Source organism: Oryctolagus cuniculus, chromosome 6 (assembly GCF_051225735.1).
Source record: "Oryctolagus cuniculus isolate XC-2025 breed Fujian yellow rabbit chromosome 6, ASM5122573v1, whole genome shotgun sequence".
In the NCBI taxonomy this organism is placed as follows: domain Eukaryota; kingdom Metazoa; phylum Chordata; class Mammalia; order Lagomorpha; family Leporidae; genus Oryctolagus; species Oryctolagus cuniculus.
This window is the reverse complement of record NC_142872.1, coordinates 48,671,572-48,699,189: the sequence shown is the minus strand read 5'-3', so window position 1 is coordinate 48,699,189 and position 27,618 is coordinate 48,671,572. Positions and strand designations below refer to the sequence as shown.

Here is a 27,618-nt window from a genome sequence, read left to right as displayed (position 1 = left end):
CGTTTAACCTGTCATGGACCCAGTGCAGGCTTAAGTGTCTGTTGATGTCACCCTTTTGCATGTGTGAAATAAAAATGAAGAACTGAACTTGCATTTTTTTAAAGATTTATTTATTTACTTGAAAGTCAGAGTTATACAGAGAGAGAAGGAGAAGCCTACCGGGGGCGGGGGGGGGGGGGGAGTCTTCCATCCACTGGTTCACTCCACTCCCCAATTGGCTGCAATGGCCAGAGCTGTGCCAATCCGAAGCCAGGAGCCAGGAGCTTCTTCCAGGCCTCTCACGTGGGTGCAGGGATCCAAGGACTTTGGGCCATCCTCCACTGCTTTCCCAGGCCATGGCAGAGAGCTGGATCAGAAGTGGAGCAGCAGGGACTCGAACCGGCACCCATATGGGATGCTGGCACTGCAGACGGTGGCTTTAACCGCTATGCCACAGCACCAGCCCCATGAAGTTCCATTTTTATTTATAGGTGATTGATTGAATTTTACTGACTTTAAAAGGCCACCAGCCTGAGATTTGGGAAACCTGCACTGAGATGTATCAACCAGTTTCTGCCAGTGGCCTGACCCCTCTCTGGGTTTTAGTTCTCTCAACTGTAGAGTTGGCAGCTGGGATAATAGCTGAGAATTAGGGGTTAATCCCCCTCTGATGCTGCCCATCCCAGGGCCTGGGAACCATTATTCACCACGCTGCATCATTCCTTGCAGAGGGACCTATGAAAGAAGAGACACCAACAAAGGGATGTTTTTAAAGCAGCAGGTTCTTCCACAAAAACACCAAAGTGGTCTCTGGGGCGATCACCTGAACTTTTTTGGATTTCTTTAAACTGAGTTTATCATTTTCACTTATGGGAGTGCCATAATCCAACCCTCAACTGACCCTCTGGGTTCTGGCCTCCTCCCTTCAAACCTATGTTCTAAAGAATTCCTGAAAACCTCTGCTATCCATTTTTTAGAAGTAGCAGCTGGCCAGACTACCCAGAGGAGTACACATTTCCCCACAAGGGTGACAGATCACTCACCACAAGGTCCACGAAGCAGGTTCAAGGATATTCATTACACCATGGTTTGTGAGATCAAAGCAGCAGAAATAATGTCAATGTCCACCAACAATCACAAGCACATCTATAGTATACTAGGCTAGGCCTAAAGTGAAAGTGATAGCTCTGTGTGTGGAAAATCAAACATTCTCCAGAACTCACTTCTAAATGAAAAAAGCAAGAAGCAGAGCAATGTATACTAACTTCCCATTTGGGTTTTCGCTAAGAAATATATATTCACACATGCTGATTTATACATGGAATTCTCCCAGAAGGATAAACAAGAAACTGCTCCCAGCAGCTGCCTCTGGGGCTCAGACAGGCAACCTGAGCAAAAGGGAATGAAACTTGATTTTCATTCTATGCACTCTTGTACTCTTGAATTTTTTTATCTAGATAAGCAAAAAGTACACACTTACATATTGTCTTGTTATTGATATTAATGACAGACAATAATGAAAGGTCTTATTCTATCAATACTAACCAGAAAACATTTATTTATTTAAAAGACTGATGCTGCATTTATTATGCATAACATGATATGCTGCACGCACCAGCCTTGCAGAGATGCCTGGGACCTGGCTCCTCCGTTTAGGAGATCACAGCAGTTAGCATCATAAGCTACATGTGTGTTCACAAGTGTGGGCCGATGCCAGGACAGGGAACCTGCTCTATATGAACTCTCACAATCAGGAGCCACTTAGTATTTTATAACCCACCATCCCTCCATCTCCAAACACACCATCTCACCTCAGCCACAAAATCAATTCAGGAAGTAAGGGATATCCTTATTCTTAAGAAACTTAGAAGAGGAAGCTGGTGCTGTGGCATAGTGGGTTACCTGTGATGCCGGCATCCCGCATGGGCACTGGTCCAAGTCCTGGCTGCTCCATTCCCAATCCAGCTCCCGGCTAATGCACCTGGGAAAGCAGCAAAAGATGGTCCAAATCCTTGGACCTTGCACCCACATGGGAGACCCAGAATAAACTCCTGGCTCCTGGCTATTGCCTGGACCAGCCCCAGCCACTCCAACCATTTTGGGAGTGAATCAGCTATTCAAAGCACTCTTGCTCTTTCACTCTCTCTTTCTTTCTCTCTCTCTCTCCTCCTCTCTCCATTACTCTTTCAAATAAATAAATAAATCTCTAAAAAAGAAGCAGCAGCAGCAGCTTAGAGAGGAATTTGAGCTAGACCTTGAAAGGAAGTTAGGACTTCAATAAGCAGAGGCTGGAGAAAGAAGGGAAGATGGAAACTCTTGCTGAAGAAGCAACGCAAATTCAGAGAATGTAGCGTTGCATATGCCTAAGGAAGAGCCAAAAACCCAGAGTGAGTAGCAGTGGATCAGAGAAGCCTCCAGAACAAAGTGAAGCTTGAGGAACGATGGGATTTCTTGAGTCAACAAGGAAGTAAGGAGGTAATGACTGTGAGAACGGAGTTGAGGAGATGGAATCCGAATGACCCTAGGATGTGGACTAGCTAGGCTGGAGGGTTAGCTGGGAGCCTGAGGAAGAAGTTGAAGATAAACTCCAGCCCTCTAGTTGGTGCCTACGTCTGAGGTTTCCAGAGCAGACAGAGGGTACTATGGCTGGAATAGGATCTGTCCCCTCTCTAACACGTGTTGAAATGAATAGGGGTGGGGCGGGAAGTGGAATCTTTTCTGCTGTTCTACCATGACTCAGTTCACTCTTAAGGAACTGAGTGGGTTCTGGTTCTTGAAAGATGAGATGAGTTACCATGAGAGCACCTTGCTATAAAACGAGGCTGGCCCTGGCGTCCTGTCTTTCCTGTCCATGTGTTTACTTCCTTCTCTGCCCTTCTGCCCTGTTACGACACAGCACAATGCTCTTACCAGAAGCCAGCCAGATGCTGGGGACACACCCCTGGGCTTCCCAGCCTCCAAAACCAGAAGCCCAAATTTCCCCAGCGTGCAAGGCTTTGTTATGGCAACAGAAAATGAACCACAAAAGAGCCAGATACAGGAACACGCATGGGTGTGTACAACATTGCTAAGTGCAATTTACCCTTTTACATTTTTTATTTTTATTTATCTTTCATTTGGAAGACAGAGAAAGAGGAAGAAACAGGCAGAGAGACCTCCCAGCCACCGTTTCACTCTCCAAATGCTTGGGAGCCAGGAACTCAGTCCAGGTCTCCCACATATTTGGCGGGGACTCAATTACTTAAGCCATCACCATCACCTGCTGCCTCCCAAGATACACATTAGCAGAAAGCTGTAACAGGGGGCAGAGCAGGACTCAAAACTAGGAACTCTGATGTGGGATGCAGCAGTTGCAAGTGGCATCTTGATTGCTGCACCAAATGCTTGCCCCTCTCCTTTTGTTTGAATTTTCATCCAGTTCAAAGGCCTGAACAAGCCTCTCTTTAAGTCATTCAATACATTTTAACTGAGTTCCTATGGAGACTCAACTGTTGTGCTGTGAGCCAGCAGTAGACCAATGAAGAAAACACAGACCTTGCTGTCACGGATCTTAAAATCTACTGGGGAGACCAGAGGTGTGACGTGACTGGACGGAGAATGGAGGTGGGGAGTGTGCAATGGAGGCTGCATAACTGGGAGCCTAACGATGATGTAAGGAGCTGGGCTTCACCCACGTGAGTCCCTGTCAGGGCAATGCTCAGTGCCAGCTTCAGGAAGTCATGACTCCTGACCCTACGGCTCCAGTCTGCACACTTGGAAGGATTTTCTCCTGGAAGAGAAGCCTGGGAGCTGCCCCAGAGTCTGTGCAGAAACCAGAGCCAGTGCGGCATAGCAAGTAAGGCTGTGACATAGCGGGTAAAGCTGCCACCTGCAGTGCTGGCATCTCACATAGGCACCAGTTCGTGTCACGGCTGCTCCACTTCCCACCCAGCTCTCTGCTGTGGCCTGGGAAAACAGTGGAAGATGGCCAAGTCCCTGGGCCCCTGTACCCACGTGTGAGACCTGGAAGAAGCTCCAGGCTCCTGGCCTCAGATCAGCCAAGCTCCGGCCACTGCAGCCATTTGGGGAGTGAACCAATGGATGGAAGATCTCTCTCTCTCTCTCTCTCTCTCTCTCTCTCTCTCTGCCTCTGTGTAACTCTGCCTTTCAAATAAATAAATCTTTAAAAAAGAAGAAGGAGGAGGAAGAGAAAGAAAGAAAGAGAGAGAGAGAGAGAAAGAGAGGGAGGGAGGGGGTAGGGGGAGAGAGAGAGAGAGAAAGAAACCAGAGTCAGCCCAATGAGGCAGAGTCAAGTTTTAATTTGAAAATGATGACATTGCTTTTGTGTCAGATTTCTAAACAGGGAATGTTTTTCAACCCATGTCATGTGTAGCAAGTTCCTCCTTTCACTCTTTTTTAAGTTTATTTACTTATTTGAAGGCAGAGTTACAGAGACAGAGATCTTCCATCCACTGGTTCACTCCCCAGATGGTCACAACGGGAGGAGCTGGGCAAGGCCGAAGCCAAGAGCCAGGAGCTCCATCCAGGTCTCCCACCTGGGTGCAGGGGCCAAGCACTTGAGCCATCTTCTGATGCTTTTCCAGGCACATTAGCAGAAAGCTGGATCAGAAGTGGAGCAGCTAGGATTTGAACCAGCACACACATTGGATGCCAGCTTTGCAGGTGGTGGCTAACCTGCTGCACCACAACACCAGACAAACAAACCAAAAATCCTTGTGCCAACATCCACAAGAAGGTGGCTATCCTATTGTGATGAGGTGGGGCATTCCTAAGGACAGAGACGTGCCTCCTTGTCTGAATACTTCTCCCCTCTCTTCACTTGACAATAATCACAGCCCTAAGCCCTTATGACCATCATCTCATTGATTTTAAATTTTTTTTATTTATTTGAAAGGTACAGAGACAAAAAGAGAGATCTTCCATCTGCTGATCACTCCAGGGCTGGGCCAGGCTGAAGCTGCCATCCCAGAATTCAGTCTGTGACTCCCATGAGGATGGCAGAGACTCCAGTACTCAGGCCCTCATGTGCTGCCTCCCAGGGTACTCATTAATGGGAAGCTGGAATTAGAAGCAGAGCTAAGACTCAAACCCTGGCACCCTGATAAGGGATGTGGGCACCCAAGAAGCATCTTAACTACTGCACCAAAGCTTACTCCTTGAAGTTAACTCTGATACTGACAATATTATGTAACTAGGGGCCAGAGTTGTGGTTTAATAGGTTAAGCCACCACCTGCAATGCCTGCATTCCATTTGGGCAGCAGTTTGAGTCCCCATTGCTCCAATTCCAATCCAGTTCCCTGCTAATTCACCTGGGAAAGCAAAAGGGAATGGCTAAGTTCTTGGGCCTCTGCCAACCTATGAAGACCCAATGAATCTCCTGGTTCTGCCCCTGCCATTACAGCCACTGGGGGAGTGAACCAACCGATGGAAGATCTCTCTATCTCTCTGTCTCTTTCTCTAACTCTGCCTTTCAAATAAGTAAAATAAATGTTTAAAAAAAAAAAGGAAAATATTATATAACTTGCCTAAGGTCACCTAGGAACTTGTGGGCTTTGAAAAGCAGAAAGCTCAGCTTACTGTGTACTACTGCTCACCGCACCCCCTCTTCCCCGCCATTAATTGTCTCTTTCCTTTCCCACTTCTAGTTACATAAAACATTTATTATCCTCAAGCCACAGGGATAGGGAAAACATACCATGGGATAACAGGGCAGGGCAGGAAGGGGCACCCCAGCCTGCAGAGGGAATCCAGAGGCCTAGAGACACCCTGAGGTCTGCAGATGCCCACCCTCATCCAAAGCCCTCCTCCTCACCAGGCCACAGGCAAGAGGTCCATGCCCTTGGGTCTCTGCCAGGCCTGTGATGCAGCTGTTTTCAAGGAGTTTGAGTCTCTGTCCTACCCCTACAAGCCGGCTTTAATTAGTGTTTCTCAAAACTTGCTCCTTGGGACCTTAAAGAGACATGACAATGAAGTAGATTATTGATTATTGACATTAGATAGGACCTGGGGCTGTGTAAAGGCCATGACCAGGAGATCTGATGAGACCAGACTGAAGAATAACTCATCAATGTCACATTTCCTGAATTTGGTCACTGTATCTTCTGTAAGAGAATAGCCTTATTCTTGGGAAATATGTACTAAAGGACTTAGGGATACATGGGCATAAGATAATGTATGCAAACTACTCTCAAATAGTGAAGGAAAAAAATGGTGTGCTTATCTGTGCATAGATGCGTTTGGGTGTAGGGAGGGAGAGAAGAAGAGAGAGGCAAATATGACATGCTATTTGCAGCTACAGGGCCAGTGCTATGGCTCAGTGGGGTAAGCTGCAGCCTGCAATGCCAGCATCCCCTATGCACACCAGTTCAAGGCCTGGCTGCTCCACTTCTAGTCCAGCTCCCTGCTAATGTGCCTGGGAAAGCAGCAGAAGATGGCCCAAGTCCTTGGCCACAAGGGAGACCTAGAGGAGAACCAGTAGATAGGAAATCACTTTCTGTCTTTCCTCCTTTCAAAATAAACAAAACTTTTTAAAAAAATACATTTACAACTGGTAAACCTAGTTACAAAATATACAGAAGTTCCTGCAACTTTTTTAAATTTGAAAATATTTCATACATTAAGAAACAAGATTACAGGAAGCAAAATTAATTTTTTAATGGCCAAAAATGTGATGCTGGGACACTGATGTTGTGGCACAGTGGGTTAAGCCGCCATCTGTAATGCTGGCATCCTATAGGGTTGTCGGTTCAACTCCTGGCTGCTCTACTTCCAATCCAGCTCCCTGCTAAAGCACCTGGGAAAGCAGTGGAAGATGGCCCACATTTTAGAGCCCCAGCCACCCACTAGGGAAACCTGGATGAAGCTCCTGGCTTTGACTTGGCCCAGCCTCAGTGGCTGCAGACATTTGAAGAGTGAACCAGCAGATGAAAGATTCTCTCTCTCTCTCTCTCTCTCTAACTGCTTTTCAAGTAAAATAAATAAGATTTTTTAAAAAAGGTGTGGTCCTGGATCAGTTGCATGAGAAGCACTGGAAAACTGGTTGAAAATTCTATATATATGAGGGGCAGGCATTTAGCCTAGCAGTTAAGAGCCCACGTCCCATATCAGAGTGCCTGGGTTTGAGTCTGGCTTTGCTTCTGATCCCAGTTTCCTGCTAATGTGAACCCTGGGAGGCCGAAGGTGAAGGTTCAAGTAGCTGGGTTCCTGCCACCCACGTGGGATACCTGGATTGTGTTCCTGGCTTCCAGCTTCAGCCTGGCCCAACTTCGGGTGTTATGGGCATTTGGGGAGTGAACTAAACAGACAGGAGGTCTTTCTGTCTGTCTCTCTCTGCCTCTCAAGTAAATAAATAAAAATTTAAAAATAAATAAATACTGTTCCAGCACCCAAGCCTCACAGAACAATGAAATCTATGCTTCTGGGGCTGAGGTCGGGGAACTGAGTTAAGTATGCACCTCAGGTGACTCCTGTGAGCACAAGAAAGCACAACTTTCAATGGTGCACCAGGACACTGTACAACCTCAGCTCTCTCTTTCTCAGATCAAAATTTTGTGCCTCCAACGACACAGCCCATCTTCAGATACCAGACCCCAACATAGACTGCTATAGACACACATGGTGGCTGCTTTGGGGTCAAGGGCCTGATCTGACACGAATGGCTGAGGATCAAGATCTCTTCTGACAGAAAGATGCACCTTTTTTGTATATATAATTTTTTTACTTATTTGACAGATAAAGTTAGACAGTGAGAGAGAAAGACAGAGAGAAAGGTCTTCCCTCCATTGGCTCACTCCCCAAATGGCCACTATAGCTGGCGCTTGTACTGATCCAAAGCCAGGAGCCAGGTGTCTCCTCCTGGTCTCCCATGCGGGTGCAGGGATCCAAGCACTTGGGCCATCCTCCACTGCCTTCCTGGGCCACAGCAGAGAGCTGGACTGCAAGAGGAGCAACCAGGCCAAGTGAGCCATGAGCCACCCTGTCTCCTATAGTTTCCTTAATAAAGGCCCACAACAAAGCCTATCTCAGCAGCTAATATGCATTTCCTTCCCACAAACAACACTGACCTCTGACAACTGGAGATGAAAGGGAGATTTTACCCAATTGTAAACCTGGTCTTTGAAAAGCAGAAACTTGGAAAGTCTGTACGTAACCTGGAGGCAGATGTGTTCCCCATGGACCAGTGGTTTCATTCCACAGTGACAGACCCTGTCATGCATTTGAGTGCACAAGGCATAAAGTGGCTGAGCAGTTCATCAAGACTTTATGAACATCCAACTTCCCAGAACGGAAATATTGACTAGGATGAGGCCATTTAGCTTTGAAACACCACTGCTGTTGAGTACTGTGAAGTGAAGAGTTGAGTGTAAATCCTAAGAGATGTGGATGTTGTCAGCATCAAGATGGAGTCACTCATGTCAAACCCAAACAAAACACAATCAGGAGGCTAAGAAGGGAGGGCCTTCATACACACAGGCCTGAGACAAGAACTGTCACAGACCCTCTGAAAGGCTGTTCCGTGGATATGCCTGTAACACGTACTTTTTCCAAGGACTTTCCAAACTGCAGCTTACTACATGAGTGACCAGGAGAGCAGTCAGACACACACAAGAACACTTACCTGGCACACTGTCTCCATGGATGAACTGATGCAGTTCTGGGAACATGCCCTTCTAACCCACATTCTTTTTGTTTCAAAACAAACTTACGTGTATCCTGCATTTTTTTTTTTTTTTTGACAGGCAGAGTTAGACAGTGAGAGAGAGACAGAGAGAAAGGTCTTCCTTCCGTTGATTCACTCCCCAGTTGGCCACTATGGCCGGTGCACTGCATCAATCCGAAGCCAGGAGCCAGGCGCTTCCTCCAGGTCTCCCATGCGGGAGCAGGGCCCAAACACCTGGGCCATCCTCCACTGCCTTCCCGGGCCACAGCAGAGAGCTGGACTGGTAGAGGGGCAACCAGGTCTAGCAACCCAGCGCCCTGACCGGGACTAGAACCCGGAGTACCAGCACCGCAGGTGGAGGATTACCCTAGTGAGCTATGGCGCCAGCCCCTGCTTTTACCTTTAAAAGCTTCCCCTTGCCTCAACCTCTTCAAATGTTCCCGTGGTTGCCATGGCAAGTATATCCCACATTTCAATGCCCTGCTATTACTGATTAAACTCATTTTTAGGGGGAGCCACTCTCTGAGTTATTTAGGCTGATGAAGGCAAATAGCAAAGTGGGTATGAAATTTTGATTCCCCTCAAACCCACTCTGTCCCACCCCTCATGGTAGGAATGGTGCCTTAATAAAAGTGTGAGAAAGCTCTTTCTCCACCAGTGAGGACACAGCAAGAAGCAGCCATCTGCAAACCAGGAAGAGATCCTCACCGTGAAGCACCCAGAACCTTGATCCTGCACTTCACAGAGCTCCAGAACTGTGGGAAAATATTTTCTATTGTTTAAGCTGTCCCAGCTACTGCATTTTGTTATAGCGGCCCAGGTTGACTGAGATAATTTCCAAAACAAATACTCAATGCATCCACTTTTTCCTGACTCCACCATCATCATTCACTTCCAAGTAGCCATTTTCTCTCCCTGGCCCACTGGTCACCTGCCTCTGTTTCACCTTACACAAGACAACTAGAAGTATTTGTAAAAGTTGTTATTTTAAATAACATCAAGTCTGCAAAGGATGGTCTGTATGGCCAAGATGGAGTAACAGGAACTGAATTCACCTTTATTTGAAACAACTGAAAAACCAAACAACACATGAAACATTTTCAAGGTGATGGGGGGGGGGGGGCTGGGCAAGGCAGAGCCCAGCAAAGCCACTGACTTGACAAGACAGAGCTGAGAGTCCATCAAGTCCACAATGGTGTGAGCTCACAGGAGAGAGTGCCAGAGTGAAGAAGCTGCACAGAGAACCCAGAGCCATGCAAAGTGTCTCCTTCGAGTATTCTGGAGAATATGAAAAACTCATTGCACACACGAGTTGTTTTTTTTTGTTTGTTTGTTTGTTTGTTTTAAATCTACCCCACAGGTAGGAAAGAAGTACCTGAAAGGAATAGGGGAAGAGGTCCTGGCATGCCCTCTGGGCCACACATAGGGCCTGCTCCCTCCAAACAGACGGGAAAACCTCAAATTCCTGGAACAGTGGATAGACTAAGAGAAGGATCTTGTCTTAGTAGAGGGAAATAATTAGCCCTAGACTAGATGCTGCTCAGATCCTGCTTGACAAATCTTAAAAGATTTGGAAGAAATAAGCTGTTTCCAAGTAACTTAACTGCATTCCAGAGTGAAGTTGTAATAATATAATAATGCTGAAAGTCAGGAAAACAAAACCATCCAGAACCCATAAAGTTAAAGTTCACAACATCTGGAATCCAGTAAAAAAAATACATTCAGGTATTCACAAAAGCAGGAAAACAGAATCCACCAGGAGGAGAAAAGCCATTTCAATGACACTGGCCCAGAACTGACACAGACATAAGAATTAGCAGACAAAAGCATTGAGACAGCCATTATAACTAGATTATATATTCAGATGTTAAGTACAGTCATAAAAGATTTTTAAAACACACAGATTTCTTAAAGACTGTAAGATCAAAAAGAAAAAAATATTACATGGGATTAGAAGATTAGAAATTGTGGAAGGAAATTTACTAAAACCAAAGATAGAGCAATAACACTAGGCAAAATGGGAATACAGAAAGTAAAAGGCTGTAAAAAATGAACAGAGCATGTTTGAGCTATGGGACAATGTCAAGAGGCCTAGTATGCCTGTAATTAAATTCCCCAAAGGAAGAAGTCTAGACAGAAAGATGAAAAACCTGAAGAAATAATAAGTGAACAAATTTTGAAGTTTGACGAAAAATAAAATCCCAGAAATCCAATAAGTTCAGCAAACCCCCAACAGAAGAGGCCAGTGCCGTGGCTCACAAGGCTAATCCTCCGCCTATGGCGCCAGCACTCCAGGTTCTAGTCCCAGTCGGGGCGCCAGTTCTGTCCCGGTTCCTCCTCTTCCAGTCCAGCTCTCTGCTGTGGCCCAGGAAGGCAGTGGAGGATGGCCCAGGTGCTTGGGCCCTGCACCTGCATGGGAGACCGGGAGGAAGCGCCTGGCTCCTGGCTTTGGATCAGTGCAGCGCGCCAGCCATAGCGGCCATTTTGGGGGTGAACCAACGGAAGGAAGACCTTTCTCTCTGTCTCTCTCTCACTGTCTAACTCTAAGAAGAAATAAAAAAAACACACAAGAAACATGAAGAAAACATCACCAAGACAAATCATAATCTAATCATTCAAAGTCACTGCTAATGAGGATAGGGGAAGCATTTTTCTTCATACTATTTGTTGAACTCTTTACTTAGTGTAGGGTTAATCTTACGAGTATAGAGTCAATTGAAAATAAGTCTTTGTAAAAAAAAAATAAGGATGGGAATAGGAGAGGGAGGAAGAAGAAGGGTGGGAGTATAGGCAGGAGGGAAGGTAGTATGGGATCATTATGTTCCTAAACTTGTCTTTACAAAATACATGAAGTTTGTATACCTTAAATAAATTTTTTTAAAAAATTAAGTACAGAGAAATAAGAATAAGACTGATAGCAGATTCTACTGAAATTACTGAAAGAAAAAATATACTGTGAACCTTAAGTTCTATGGTAAAAACTTTCCCAGACATACAAAAGAATCACCAATAGACCAATAGCCCCAGAGCACAAAGAAAGTTAATGGAAGTTCTTCAGACAGAAGGAACAAAGATACCCAATGGAAATGCAGGTCTACACAAAGGAATGATGAATACTTGTATATTTTTAAAGGAATAGCTTTCTTATTGTTTAAATCTCTTTAAAAGATAATTAGCTGTTCAAACAAAAATAATGGTAATGTATGAGGGTTTTCAATATACAAATAGTAAAAATATAACACAATAATAACACAAAGGTCAGGAGGGGAGAAATGAAAGCAATAATGCTGCAAATGTCTTCCAGTGTATTTGAAATGATGGAAGTACTACATGGAAGTAGCCTGTGCTAAGTTAAAGATGAACAAGGGGACTTCAGAAAGTCCACAGACCACCAAAGCAAAACAAGGCATATTAGATTATATCAAACTGAGAAGCTTCTGAATGCACAGAGTAAAGATACAACTGACAGAATGGGAGAAAATATTTGCAAATCAATCATGTGAAAAAGAATTATTATCCAGAATATATAAAGAACTCAAAAACTCCACAGCAGTAAAAATAATCCAGTTAAGAAATGGGGAATGGGCCGACGCTGTGGCATAGCGGTAAAGCTGCTGTCTGCAATGCCGGCATCCCATCTGATCTTCCCAGGCACATTAGCAGGGAGCTGGATCAGAAGGGGAAGAGCCAGGACACAAGCTGTCACCCATATGGAATGCTGGTGTCACAGGTTACGGCTTTACCTGCTATGCCACAGCACTGGCTCTGGGAAATTTTATTTTTAGCAATCCTCTTTGAAAAACAGTCTGTTTGGGGGCCAGTGCCATGGTGCAGTAGGTGAATCCTCCGCCTTTGGCGCTGGCATCCCATATAGGCGCCAGTTCTAGTCCCGGCTGCTCCTCTTCCAGTCCAGCTCTCTGCTGTGGCCTGGGAAAGCAGTGGTGGATGGCCCAAGTCCTTGGGCTCCTGCACCCTCTTGGAAGACCAGGAAGAAGCTCCTGGCTTCAGATCAGCGCACCTCCAGCCATTGCGGCCATTTGGGGAGTGAACCAACGGAAAAAAACCTTTTTCTCTGTCTCTCCCTCTCAGTGTCTGTAACTCTACCTCTCAAATAAATAAAGAAAATCTTTTAAAAAAATTTAAAAAAAAGAAAAACAGTCTGTTTTAGAATGTCATCAGCTGCCCCAGGGGTAATAATCTTTATGCCAGCTTATTGGCCAGGCCAGGATTCACTCCACAATGGCACAGTGCATTTCTCTGCCATGCCTCTGTAATGTGTAACCCTTCCTCAGCCCTGGCCTTCGCGTGGCCAGTAGGGTTGTCATTGCTCAGTCTGATTTGGTGGTCGAATGGCCCTCATTAGAGTTCAATAAAAACAATCTTTAAATCAGATCATGATGATCTCCTGCTCATGGTTTCCCTTCCCCTCACGGGGACATGACAAAGTCAGTGTAGCCTGCATCCTCCTCTTCCATCACTCTGCCCCACACCCATCGTGTCCCAGCTTGGGGTGGCGGGGGAGAGAGAATGCTTCCACCCTCTTCCATTCCTCTTCACTCTCCAAATGCCCACAATGGCCACTGAGGAGCTAGGACAGGTCTCGCCTGTGGGTGGCAGGAATCCAACTACTGGAGCCATCACTGCTGCCTCTCAAGCTTCAGTTTTCTAATTTTTTGAAAAGTCATATTTACTTATTAGAAAGGCAGCATTACCTAAAGAGAGAGATCTTCCACACACTGATTCACTCTGCAAACGGCCACAACAGCCAGTGCTGGGCCAGGACAAAGTCAAGAGTCTGGCACTCCATCTGGGTCTCCCACATGGGGAACAGGGGCCGTGGCGCTTGGGCCATCTTCCACTGCTTTCCCAGGTGCATTTGCAAGGACCTGGATCTGACATTCTCAGCTTTTAGAGTGGTACCAGGCACACAAAGGCTGCAGTACATGTTTTTGGAAAGACTAAGTAAGAGGGGAAGAGAGCCAAGAGAGAAAAAGAGGAAAGAAATATGCTGAGGATTAAGATAAATCCCAAAAGACATAGCTCACCTCTGCTGAGAGCTTGCTGCAAGCTGCCCACGCTTCTTGGTGCTCTCTGTGCACCCACTAATTCATGGGACAGTCAGAGGCTTGACTAAGTCAATTTCTCAGACCCAGCGTCTCCATCCGTAAAATGAGGAAGGCCTAACACCCCAGGAACACGTGAGCAGCCGGTCGCAGTATCAGAGAGACGAGAGGAGGGCTGTTCCAGCTGATGGGGGTGGGGGAGAAAACAGCATGAAACCGTCAGAAGCCACCCCGGGAGGCCAGAATGAAGGCATGAACGGTGTTCCCAAGAGTGCTCCTCACGCATCTTTCTGAGGGTGCCTTCTGAGCCGCGCGGAGGGAGCCCCCAAAGACCTTATTTTTGCCACTTGCTCCCTCCTCCTGGACTGAGGAAATCAAAGGTCAGAATGCAGAAGAATGTGCAGAAGTAGAGACAAGAGGTGGAGGCTGGGGTCTTGGACTTCCAAGGCCTTTCCAGGGCCTGACCTCGGGTTTCACGACACCCTATACCCATAAGAGTCTTCCTTGATACAAATTTTTTCTTTCTCATTACATTTTTTTGTAGAAACACTACTGGGATTTTGTTGAGCTGCTATTTACTCATTTGAAAAGCAAAGCAAGAGAGAGAGAGAGAGAGAGAGAGAATCTTTTTTTTTTAACTTTTATTTAATGAATATAAATTTCCAAAGTACGATTTATGGATTACAATGGCTTCCCCCACATACCGTCCCTCCCACCCACAACCCTCCCCTTTCCCACTCCCTCTCCCCTTCCATTCACATCAAGATTCATTTTCGATTTTCTTAATATACAGAAGATCAGCTTAGTATACATTAAGTAAGGATTTCAACAGTTTGCTCTCACACAGAAACATAAAGTGAAAAATAATAGATGATTTTTTTTAAATGATGATGAAATCAGATCAGACCTATTGTCATGTTTAATCCCAGTGAGAGTCAAGTTGGGAGTTGATAATTTCTTTTTTTTTTTTTTTTACAGAGGATCAGTTTAGTATACATTAAGTAAAGATTTCAACAGTTTGCACCCCCATAGAAACACAAAGTGAAATATATTGTTTGAGTACTCGTTATAGCATTAAATCTCACTGTACAGCACATTAAGGATAGAGATCCTACATGAGGAGTAAGTGCACAGTGACTCCTGTTGTTGACTTTACCAATTGACACTCCTGTCTATGGCATCAGTAGTCTCCCTATGCTCCAGTCATGAGTTTCCAAGGCTATGGAAGCCCTCTGAGTTCTCCGATTCTTATCTTGTTTAGACAAGGTCATAGTCAAAGTGGAGGTTCTCTCCTCCCTTCAGAGAAAGGTATCTCCTTCTTTGAAGACCTGTTCTTTCCACTGGGATCTCACTCACAGAGATCTTTTTGCCAGAGTGTCTGGGCTTTCCATGCCTGAAATACTCTCATGGGCTTTTCAGCCAGATCCGAATGCCTTTAGGGCTGATTCTGAGGCCAGAGTGCTGTTTAGGACATCTGCCATTCTATGAGTCTGCTGAGTATCTCACTTCCCATGTTGGATCACTCTCCCCTTTATTTATTCTATCGGTTAGTGTTAGCAGGTACTAGACTTGTTTATGTGCTCCCTTTGACTCTTAGTCCTTTCATTATGATCAATTGTGAACTGCAATTGATCACTTGGAATAGTGAGATGGCATTGGTACATGCCACCTTGATGGGATTGAATTGGAATCCCCTGGTATGTTTCTAACTCTACCATTTGGGGCAAGTCAGCTTGAGCATGTCCCAAATTATACATCTCTTCCCTCTCTTATTCCCACTCTTATGTTTAACAGGGATCACATTTCAGTTCATTTTCAACACTTAAGAATAACTGTGTATTAATTACAGAATTAAACCAGTCATATTAAGTAGAACAGACAAAAAAACTACTAAGAGGGATAATTTATTAAGTTGTTCATTAACAGTCAGGGCTATGCTGATCAAGTCACTGTTTCCCATAGTGTCCATTTCACTTCAGGAGGTTTCCTTTTTGGTGTTCAGTCAGTTGTCACCGATCAGGGAGAACATATGGTATTTGTCCCTTTGGGACTGGCTTATTTCACTCAGCATGATGTGTTCCAGATTCCTCCATTTTGTTGCAAATGACTGGATTTCGTTGTTTCTTACTGCGGTATAGTATTCTAAAGAGTACATATCCCATAATTTCTTTATCCAGTCTACCGTTGATAGGCATTTAGGTTGGTTCCAGGTCTTAGCTATTGTGAATTGAGCTGCAATAAACATTAGGGTGCAGACCGCTTTTTTGTTTGCCAATTTAAATTCCTTTGGGTAAATTCCAAGGAGTGGGATGGCTGGGTCGAATGGTAGGGTTATCTTCAGGTTTCTGAGGAATCTCCAGACTGACTTCCATAGTGGCTTGACCAGTTTGCATTCCCACCAACAGTGGGTTAGTGTCCCTTTTTCCCCACATCCTCACCAGCATCTGTTGTTGGTAGATTTCTGCATGTGAGCCATTCTAACCGGGGTGAGGTGAAACCTCATTGTGGTTTTGATTTGCATTTCCCTGATTGCTAATGACCTTGAACATTTTTTCATGTGCCTATTGGCCATTTGGATTTCCTCTTTTGAAAAATGTCTATTGAGGTCCTTGGCCCATCTCTTAATTGGGTTGTTGGTTTTGTTTTTGTGGAGTTTCTTGATCTCTTTGTAGATTCTGGTTATTAACCCTTTATCTGTTGCATAGTTTGCAAATATTTTTTCCCATTCTGTCGGTTGTCTCTTCACTCTCCTGACTGTTTCTTTTGCAGTACAGAAACTTCTCAATTTGATACAATCCCAATAGTTGATTTTGGCTTTGACTGCCTGTGCCTCCCGGGTCTTTTCTAGAAATTCTTTGCCTGTGCCAATATCTTGAAGGGTTTCTCCAATGTTCTCTAGTAACTTGATGGTGTCAGGTCGTAGATTTAGGTCTTTAATCCATGTTGAGTGGATTTTTGTGTAAGGTGTAAGGTAGGGGTCTTGCTTCATGATTCTGCACGTGGAAATCCAATTTTCCCAGCACCATTTATTGAATAGACTGTCCTTGCTCCAGGAATTAGTTTTAGATCCTTGATCAAATATAAGTTGGCTGTAGATGTTTGGGTTGATTTCTGGTATTTCAATTCTGTTCCATTGGTCTATCCATCTGTTTCTGTACCAGTACCATGCTGTTTTGATTACAACTGCCCTGTAGTATGTCCTGAAATCTGGTATTGTGATGCCTCCGGCTTTGTTTTTGTTGTACAAGATTGCTTTAGCTATTCGAGGTCTCTTGTGCCTCCATATAAATTTCAGCACCATTTTTTCCAGATCTGAGAAGAAGGTCTTCGGTATCTTGATTGGTATTGCATTGAATCTATAAATTGCTTTTGGGAGAATGGACATTTTGATGATATTGATTCTTCCAATCCATGAGCATGGCAGATTTTTCCATTTCTTGGTATCCTCTTCTATTTCTTTCTTTAAGGTTTTGTAATTTTCATCGTAGAGATCTTTAACATCCTTGGTTAAGTTTATTCCAAGGTATTTGATTGTTTTTGTAGCTATTGTGAATGGGATTGATCTTAGAAGTTCTTCCTCAGCCATGGCATTGTCTGTGTATACAAAGGCTGTTGATTTTTGTGCATTGATTTTATACCCTGCTACTTTGCCAAAATCTTCTATGAGTTCCAATAGTCTCTTAGTAGAGTTCTTTGGGTCCCCTAAATAAAGAATCATGTCATCTGCAAAGAGGGATAGTTTGAGTTCTTCCTTCCCAATTTGTATCCCTTTAATTTCTTTTTCTTGCCTAATAGCTCTGGCTAGAACCTCCAGAACTATATTGAATAGCAGTGGTGAGAGTGGACATCCCTGTCTGGTACCAGATCTCAGTGGAAATGTTTCCAACTTTTCCCCATTCAATAGGATGTTGGCCGTGGGTTTTTCATAGATTGCTTTGATTGTATTGAGGAATGTTCCTTCCATGCCCAGTTTGCTTAGAGTTTTCATCATGAAAGGGTGTTGTATTTTATCAAATGCTTTCTCAGCATCTATTGAGATAATCATATGGTTTTTCTTCTGCAGTCTGTTAATGTGGTGTATCACATTGATTGTTTTGCGCACATTAAACCATCCCTGCATACCAGGGATAAATCCCACTTGGTCTGGGTGAGAGAATCTTCTATCCACCAGTTGGCTTCCCCAAATGCCTACAACAGCCAGAGCTGGGCCAGGCCAAAGTCAGGAGCAGGAACTCCATCCAGGCCCCCTCCATGAGTGGCAAGGACTCAAGCACTTAAGCCATCATCCACTCCTGCCCGGGTGCACACCCACAGGAAGCTGGACTGGGGGCAGAGGCGGGACTCCCTCCCAGGCACTCCAACATGAGACGCAGGCATCTCCGGCAGCGGCCTAACCCAAAGCGCCGTAACACCCACCCCCAGAATCTTCCTTGTAGAAGACCTCAAGCTGGCTTCTGTCCCTGCAAAAAGCTTGTGGATGCTGCAGGCTGCCACTGATGGCTTGGGGGGGTCCCCCAACACCGGAGACTTGGTGGGAAGCAGACAGCACCCCAGGTACAGAAGGTGCAAATATCCAGCACCTGCTCTCTCCGTGGCTCTCGCAGCTGGGAGAGGTGACAACGTGACCCAGGTGCAACCACTGCGATGGGCACAAGCAATGAAACGAGGCCCACGTGAATTTGTCTTAATGGCGATGGCAACAGCAACAAAACATGGAAAAAAAAATCCTCCATGCAGCTGGGGCTTTGCTGACAGCGGCACCCAGGACAGACTGCACTGTGTCCTCGCCACTGACTGCTGCTCTGGCTGACACCGGACCTCCGTGGTCACCACTCCCTCCCTGGTGCCTCTGTGCCATGTTCCCACCACTCCTCGGAACCACCAAACACTGTCAGTACACCTGCTCTGCTGAGGGCGCCAGGGCAAGAACTCCACAGAACAGGAGCAGGCGCTGAGGCACAGCGGGTAGGGGCACGGCTGCCAGTGCCAGCATCCCATATCGTAGCACTGGTTCAAGCCAAGAATGCTCCACTTCTGGTCCAGCTAATGCACCTGGGAAAGCAGAGGAAGATGGCCCAGGGAGCTGGGGCCTTGCTATCCATGTGGGAGACCCAGATGGAGTTCCAGGCCCTAGTCTGACCCAGCTTGGGTTTTTGCTGCATTTGGGGAGTGAACCAGCAAACCGAAGATCTCTTTCTCTCTTTTTCTCCCTCTGTCACTCTGCCTTTCAAATAAATGAAAATAAATCTTTAAAAACAAGACTCCAAAGGGTCTCCTTACTCTCCATATAGAAGAGCCCTAACTAGTTCAAGGAGCTGCGTCTTGCCGGGACTCTAACCAGTGACCATACGGGATGACGGCACTGCAGGCAGCGGCTTTACCTGCTATGCCACAGCATCACCCCTATAAAATTGTTACAAAAATGTTGTGGGGGGAGGTCGGCACTGTGGCACAGCAGGTACAGCTGCCTCCTTTAAGTCCTGGGTTCACCACTTCCGATCCAGCTCTCTCTGCTATGGCCTGGGAAAGCAGATGGCCCAAGCCCTTGGGCTCTTGCACCAGTGTGGGAGACCCGGGAAAAGCTCCTGGCTCCTGGCTTCCTATCAGTGCAGCTCTGGCCACTGCAGCCATTTGGGGAGTGAATCAGCCAATAGACGATCTCTCTCTCTCTCTCTGTTACTCTCTCTCTGCCTCTCTGTAACTCTACCTTTCAAATAAAAATAAATGAATCTTTAAAAACATGTTTTGGGGACTACATTTTTCTGGAGAGAGGATCTATATAACTCTCATCAGCTTGTCAAAAGTCTGTGAGATCTACCACCATACACATTCTCACGTCTTTTAATTAAAACCACCAGTGGATATGTGGGTGTGAAGAAGGGGGGAGGAGAGGAAGAAGGGGAAGGGGAGGAGGAGGAAGGAGAGACTGTTGATCTGACCACCTATTTGTAATAACTAGAGTTGGGGAGTGATAAAGGGTGGGTGTGTCAGGGGCACCAAACACAGCCAGAAGAATAAGATCCGATGTTCCCAGCACCCTGGGGTGATGGCGAGTCATGATCATCCCTTACATACTTTCTGAAGAACTAGGAGAGAGGAGTTGGAAGACGCCAAACAAAAAGAAATAAGGACACAGAAATGCTAACTGCTGTGATTCCATCAGTACATGCTGTATAAATGTCTTAAAATATCACACTGTATCTCATGAAGATGTACTGTTATTACATGTTAATCCAAAATATAGATATAAAACCCTGGGGGAGGGGGACAGGCATTTGGCTCAGTAGCTTAAGTCGCTGCATGGGACGCTGCATCTGGCATCAGAGTCTAGTTCAAGTCCAGGTCACTCCACTCCTGATGCAACATCCTGGGATGTAGTGAGCGATGGCCTAAATACTACATCCCTGCCACCCATACAGAAGACAAAGGCAGTTCCAAGAGACTGTGGCAGACATACGGAGAGTAAGCCGCCAAATACAAGATCCACCTCTCTCTTCTCTGTCTTTCAAATAAAATGCATCAAAACAAATTATTTTAAAACCCTTATGGAATCTAAAACAAAATAAGAAAGAAAAAAAAATCACCAGTATGACTTAATCTTTCATTTTACAATTCAAGAAGGACCAGAGACATTCAACATCTTCCCTGAAGTCAGTGCGCTATTAGTGACCGAGTGAGGATGAAGACCCCGGTGCACAGCTCCAACGACAGAACCTTGTAAGCGTGAGGGAGCACCCAGGTGTGCATCCCAGTGAGGTGCCTTCACCAGGAGCGCCTGCCTGGCCAGGTGCATCCCCAACCTGGCAACAAAGCTCTCACCAGGAGTCTCCCAGTATGAGCATCGCTGCTTTTCCAAACACAGGTTTCCACTGCCCCCCGGGCCAGAACAGCCTGGCTTGGTGACAGAGCAGCTCAAAGTCTGCCGGAGTCAATGGCACCCCTTTACTGCCCCCCAACTCTCCCCTGTGCCCCCCACACACATGAAGGCACCTGCATGTGGAAGCCGGGCAGAGACTCAGGAAGCTGTGGGCTGAAAACCACAAGTCGCCCCACGAGTACTTCCACACAAAGACTGAAACATGTTTAAGATCCCTCCCTTGAGCACCTGTGACATTCATGTCATCTCATCACTTTAAAAACACTGAGGGCTACCAGACAGTGTCTCCAATGGTCTGCTGCCATGGTAACCCAGCTTTTCTTTTCTTCTTTTCAAACTTTCCTTCAATAAAAATGTATGCTATACAGCCTAGGAACTAACACGTTCAGCACCTTGACCCAGGAAGCCTTACCTTTCTTCAATTACTTCAGCGAAAAATATCCTAACTGAAGATTCTTGTACAATCAATCAAATCTGTATAAATTGGCTGCAAACATTCTACAATGCAGAACTAGATGGGAGATAATCAGCATGAAATCTGCTCACAAATAGGGAACAAACAGGGAAATTTGCAACGTGCCAGACTTTCACAACTCCCACTCCCCAGGACCGGGGAATTTCTGAAGAAGATCCCGTGTCCAGCGGCCGAAAGGCACTTCCTAGGGTGTCCTCGCTGGCCGCCACCCTGGACTGGCACGGGCGGTACTCTGAAATCACCGCACCACCCACCTGAAAACGTTTGCAAGTCCCCACCCTTTTCCTCAGAGTTCTTGAACTCCTGTAGATTCCTGAGTTCATGCCTGCAGGGCTCTGCCTCTTAATAAAGACCCCCTTGTCCATCGGGGTCTCAGGGAGTCCAGCTTGCAAACTGCTCTGACGGCGCTCGAAGCTTCCTTGCCGGAGTGTTCCTGGAGTCTTCGCCCTTGCGCGGTTCACCCTCCTTGAGCTCCGGCTCTATTTTAGGGTCTTCTCCATCCTCACGGTCTCCGTCAGGGTCCTCACTTACACTCTGCTGAAGAACTGGTTGGGCGAGGAGCTGTTGCTTGTTCTCTCTCTTTCAACAGCTTTTCCCCTATAGCTTTCTGGTTGTTGCCACCAGGACTGACTCTGTATTTCACAAATGGAACCAAAGATCTCCGTTAATGAGCGCCGGTACATCTAGACCGTCTCTCATCTGGTCTGGGTTTATCCATGGTTTCTGTAGCTTTCCTGCGGACAAAGGCATGGCCAAGGAGCCAGGACCGGGGTGGCGTCGCTGGACCAGTCCCGGGCCCCTTGCTGTGGGCCAGGTGCGTGCCCTGAGCTGCTGCAGGTGGAGCCCCACGGAGACCTCCGTGCGCGCTCTCCGGCCGAGATTCTCAAATTGTTGGCTTCTGTGAGGACCTAGGAACTCCGCTGTCTCAGAATCTCCCCAGTTACGTTTAAAAAAAAAAATCTCTCTGGAGTTACTACCACTACAAAAATAACTGCTAACATGCAGGCCAGGCCCCGTGGTAAGAATTCAGCATGCTATTCCCATGTAATCTTCACCCCAGGATAAATACCGCTACTGTTCCTGTTATATATACAGGGAAACTGGGACCAGCAAAGCTCAATGATCTGCTTCAAGTCACAAAACTAGAAGGAGACAGAGATTCCAGCCCAGGTCTCTTAGACTTCAGGGTCCAAGTTCTTAGCTGCTCTTTTTTTTTTTTTTTTTTTTTTTGACAGGCAGAGTGGACAGTGAGAGAGTGAGACAGGGAGAAAGGTCTTCCTTTTGCCGTTGGTTCACCCTCCAATGGCCGCCACAGCCGGCGCGCTGCAGCCGGCACACCCTGCTGATCCGAAGCCAGGAGCCAGGTGCTTTTCCTGGTCTCCCATGCGGGTGCAGTGCCCAAGGACTTGGGCCATCCTCCACTGCACTCCCTGGCCACAGCAGAGAGCTGGCCTGGAAGAGGGGCAACCAGGACAGAATCCGGTGCCCCAACCGGAACTAGAACCCGGTGTGCCGGCGCCGCAAGGTGGAGGATTAGCCTATTGAGCCGCGGCACCGGCCTTAGCTGCTCTTAAAGCGTCAGGTGCTCCCCAGGAGAAGAGGGTGTCCACGGGGGTTCATGAGGATCTGCAGGTTTAGAGATTCTCAGCACAGCCCAACACAGGGTCTTCCCAAGTCCTACGTCCCCTACCAGTGAGCGTCTGGGCTTCCAAGAGCCTCAGACTATTAGATCCAGAAGACACTTAGGGATCATCACGTTGCAGCCGATGGGCAGCCAGGCTCAGACAGGGTTTGTGCACGGAGAACACACAGCTAGCCCGCAGTCCCTGGACTCCAACCAGAGGAGGCCATCGCCATCCCAGCGTCTCCACAGAGGGAGACAGTTTGTCCATGCTGTATGGGAAAGGGTTGTAGGGCGCTTAACTTTAATGTCACACTTGGGGCCAGCATTGCTACATAGCCAGTAAAGCCACTGCCTGCTACACCCACGTGCTTGGCCCACTTCTGGCCCTTGGGGAGTAAACCAGCAGATGGAAGACCTTTCTCTCTCTCTCTCTCTCTCTCTCTCTCTCTCCCCTTCCCTCTCTGTAACTCTGCCTTTCAAATAAATCTTAAAAAAAAAAAAAGAGGGCCGGTGCTGGGGTGCAGCGGGTTAATGCCCTGGCCTGAAGCACCAGCATCCCATATGGGCACTGGTTCAAGACCCAGCTGCTCCATTTCTGATCCAGCTCTCTGCTATGGCCTGGGAAAGCAGTAGAAGATGGCCCAAGTCCTTGGGTCCTTGCACTTGTGTGGGAGACCTGGAAGAAGGTCTTAGCTCCTGGCTTCAGATTGGCGCAGCTCCGGCCATTGCAGCCAATTGAGGGGTGAACCATCAGATGGAAGACCTCTCTCTCCCTCTCCTTTCTGTGTAACTCTTTCAAATACATAAATAAATCTTTTTAAAAATAAAGAAAAACTGAGTCAATGTAAAGAAAAATATTGATTGCATACTCATTGCCAGTAATGGAGTAATTAAAAAAATTTTTTTTTTAAATTTCAGGGGCCGACACTGTGGCACAGTGCGTTAACGCCCTGGCCTGAAGCACCGGCATCCCATATGGGTGCTGGTTCTAGTCCCGGCTGCTCCTCTTCCGATCCAGCTCTCTGCTGTGGCCTGGGATAGCAGTAGAAGATGGCCCAAGTTCTTGGGCCCCTGTACCCATGTGGGAGACAGAGAAGAAGCTCCTGGCTTCAGATCGGCACAGCTCCAGCCGTTGCAGCCATCTGGGGAGTGAACCAGCGGATGGAAGACCTTTCTCTCTGTCTCTACCTCTCTCTGCAATTCTGTCTTTCAAATAAATAAAATTTAAAAAAATTTCAATGAAAATCAAACACGTTGTTTTATAACCACTTTGTCAGCAAATGATCCATAACAAAACTAAAACTTTAAAGCATGTGACTCCACTTGTGGCAGGTGCATGTGACTAGAATCTGTCCCACTAACTTGAAGGTCAGCCCTATGCTCTGTGACTTCCCTCTCACTCCCCAACCCACCTCTCTCACCACTCAGGGAACCCCAGGAGTTTGGTGATTACAGAGAGAAGGCAGCCAGCCTCCTGTTTGCAGAAGAGGTATGCTGCCCTCTGGTGGACACTTTTGAAACTACTGCCGGCGCTTTTTTGTCTTCTGGTCTAGATAAGAAAGCCCATCTCCTAACTCAGTCGGCTATGGTGAACTTCTTTCTGTGTCTCCTTTGTATTACACTCAAGCATAGGTGAATACAGAGCATAGGGATGTACTACCTGTGGACTTCACTTCACGATAATATAGGGGGTACTACAAACATTAGGAGGGAGGGTAGGTGTTTGGCATAGCGATTAAGACACTGCTTGCAACACCTGCATCTTTCATTTGAGTGCCTATTTTCAAATCCAGCTCTGCTTCTCATCCCAGCTCCTTATCAATGGGCACCCCAAGAAGCAGCCGGCGATGGCTCAAGTGCATGGAAAACCCAGGTTGAGTCCTAGATTCCTGGCTTTGACTTGACCCAGCCCTGGCAGCTGCATTTAGGGAGTGAACCAGCAAATGGAACTCCCTCTCTCCCCCTCTGACTTTAAACTAGCTAAATAAAAATTTTCTTAATAAAATATTTCTAAAAGAGGGAAAATTCTTTAGGCCACTTATGTCAAGTAATTACTTGAATGAAGAAAAGGAAAACAAAACATGATTTGTGAATCAGGCAGTTCCCAGGCTCTGACAGCTCCAAGCAGCTCCATGATCAGACAGCACTTGTAGAAAAGCAGAGGTGGGACACAGAAGACAACTTAACTAGCTACAAAGCGTGTTCCATCAACCAGGCAATTGGGTACAGCTTAGCCGGCGGCTGCAGCACCCAAAGCCACTGCTGGAATTAAACTCTGTATTGATTGGCCTGTTGAGGCCAGGACCAGTGCTCAGTCCAGGTCCCAGGCCTCCTACGACATTTCATTGGACGCCAGATACATAGTGCAGAAAGGGAGTTCTGTATCTGATAAGGTGGAGAACCAGTAAGACCTGCTGCCTGCTTCACCTACAGCCCCTTTGGAGAACACTGATTTCACAGTACCCAGCGTACTTTCTACTCAGAGCCCGATTTCCAGCTATTACAAATGAGCGCTCGTGCATGCCCACGCCCCTCGGTGTTGCCCCGAGATGTCAGGAGGTGACATGTGCGAAGCACTTAGCGTGGCCCTGGCAGGAAGTCAGGTGTTGGAGCGTGATGGCCAGGAGGATCTCTCCTCCACCCGCCATCCCGCCCCAGTTTTCATTACAGAGGTCCGGGTTAACAAGTACTGACTGATAAAAACCTGAGTCGGGATTTGGGGGCAGAACTTACCACCAAACCGAGAATGTCCTAACACCAGCCACTCTCCCTGTCGCATCACCGCTGCGAGACCGGCTCCAGGTCAGCGTAGCACAAGCGTGACTAAGAAGGTGGATGGTGCCCCCTAGTGGCCCAGCGACGCGCTCTCGGAAGGGACGGCAGGCTGTGGGAGCCGGAAGCCGAGCAGGTTAACCCGCGGCGGGAGGCTGCAGCACCCAAGGGAGGCAATCGGGGCCCTACTGGGACTCGGTGGGCGCTGCGGGACGACTTTCTGCCCTCACTCCTGCTCAGCTTGTCAGTCGGCGGTGGAGCTCAGAACAGAACCCATGGGTACCAGCTATACACCTGGACCTCTCTGCCGCTACGACGTTTGTTGCTCTTGTTAACTGCGGCTTAGCTTACCGGTGAGCCCTCTCAGAGGGCCAGAGGGCTGTGGCGCAGCGGGTTAACGCCCTGGCCTGAAGCGCTGGCATCCTATATAGGCTCCGGTTCGAGTCCCGGCTGCTCCACTTATGATCATAAGTGATCATCACTTATGATCCAGCTCTCTGCTATGGCCTGGGATAGCAGTAGAAGATGGCCCTAAGTCCTTGGTCCCCTACACCCGCATGGGAGGCCAGAGCTATGCGGCCAATTGGGAGTGAACCGTGGAATGGAAGACCTCTCTCTCTGTTTCTCTCTGCCTCTCCTCTCTCTGTGTAACTCTGACTTTCAAATAAATAAAAATAAATCGGATTATATCTGGGAGGGTGTACAGTAATAACAATTAGAAGAGGAACTTTTAAAATACTGACTGATGTAGGTATTACCACAAAACTATTGGTGTTGATATAATGAATACATTTTATGAAAAATAACTGCTTACCCGAATAGAAAAGGTTTTGTGAGGAGATTGGCTTTGATTTACGTGTTTGCAATTCCCTTCAACATCTGGCTTAAAAGGAGACAGCTGGATTCTCCTGTCTGCTTCTGCACCCGCTCTGCAGTGGTGTCACCGTCAGAGCAGCTTGCGGAAAACTCTGGTGCACGCTTGGGAGGGCGTGAGGATGACAACGGAAAACGAGGGCAGAGAGCATGTCAGAGCGCTTCAGGGGAGCCTGCATCCGCGCCAGGGTGCCTAGGTTCGAGCCCTGGCTCCGCTTCCTGCTACTGGGACCTGGGGAGGCATCAGTCACGGCTCAGGTATTGGGGTTCCTGCCATCCGTGGGGGAGCCCTGGACTGAGTTCTCACCCTGGGGTATTTGAGGAGTGCTCCAACAAGTGAGAAGTATTCTCGCTCTTTCTCAATCTCGTCCTTTCAAATAAATATGAAACTTCAAAAAATCAATTTGGTGAAGGGTCCGGGGGGTCACCTGGTATCCCGGGTCCCCTCCAAGCAGCACTGCTGGACGTGAGGTAATCAAGAGAGGGCCCAGCCCCCCTGAGAGCCACTCTCCGGGGAACTCCTTCCACCTGCAGCGTTCCTTTAGCGTGGCCGCTCCATTTGCCCTGTGTTCCTCCCTCCCTTCCCGCCTCTCCCCAGCAGCTGGCAGCTGCGTGTCCCCTGAGGGCACGCATGCGGCCTCGGCCTTGCTGCTCTGATCCCGGAGAAGGAACCCTGCGCTCTCCGAGCCCTCCATGTTCCTCCAGGAGACCACGCAGCACAGCCTGCTCCTAACTGGTGCTCCCTCTCTAGAAGGACTTGATCCCCCATAGGCTAAGAAGTCCAGTATTAAGTGATACTCCCATAGGTGTTGAATTGAAATATGTAAATGCGCTATTAGTGGTGATGACCTAAAAGTCCTACCTCACACCTCAAGGGAACTTCAACTCCCTGGCTGCTGTCGCTCCCCTGGTCCCCAACCCCACGTCCCCATGAGCATGTGGGGATGCTGCTCCGCCCCCAGCCACAATGGGGGGCGGCTGCTGTCCTCCTGGGTCCTCATGCATGCTTGTGGATAACACCCCCTTCCTCTGTTCTGACAGACTGTTTGCAATCTCATGCCATAGAGTGTCTTTTTTTTTTTTTTTTCCCCTTTGGACAGGCAGAGTTAGACAGTGAGAGAGAGAGAGAGAAAGAAAGGTCTTCCTTCCATTGGTTCACCCCCCAAATGGCCACTATGGTTCCAAAGCCAGGAACCTGGTGCTTCTTCCTGGTCTCCCATGTGGGTGCAGGGCCCAAGCACTTGGGCCATCCTCCACTGCACTCCCGGGCCACAGCAAAGAGCTGGACTGGAAGA

At 47.2% G+C, this 27,618-nt stretch overlaps 1 long non-coding RNA gene across 5 annotated transcripts; it reads right to left on the bottom strand.

Annotated features, from left to right (window-relative positions):
* Window positions 1-93: 93 nt before the first annotated feature.
* Window positions 94-26,156, bottom strand: LOC149126136 (uncharacterized). 5 transcript variants are annotated; one of them, XR_016235462.1, is made up of 5 exons: window positions 25,412-26,156; window positions 13,685-13,886; window positions 1,882-1,960; window positions 1,023-1,146; window positions 94-714 (listed from the first exon to the last, which is right to left on the bottom strand). It is a non-coding gene; the product is annotated as an uncharacterized LOC149126136 (long non-coding RNA). The 5 variants fall into 5 exon arrangements; XR_016235464.1 differs by lacking the exon at window positions 1,023-1,146 and having other exon boundaries at window positions 94-346; XR_016235461.1 differs by lacking the exon at window positions 1,023-1,146 and having other exon boundaries at window positions 25,412-26,153.
* Between the last annotated feature and the right edge of the window lie 1,462 nt (window positions 26,157-27,618).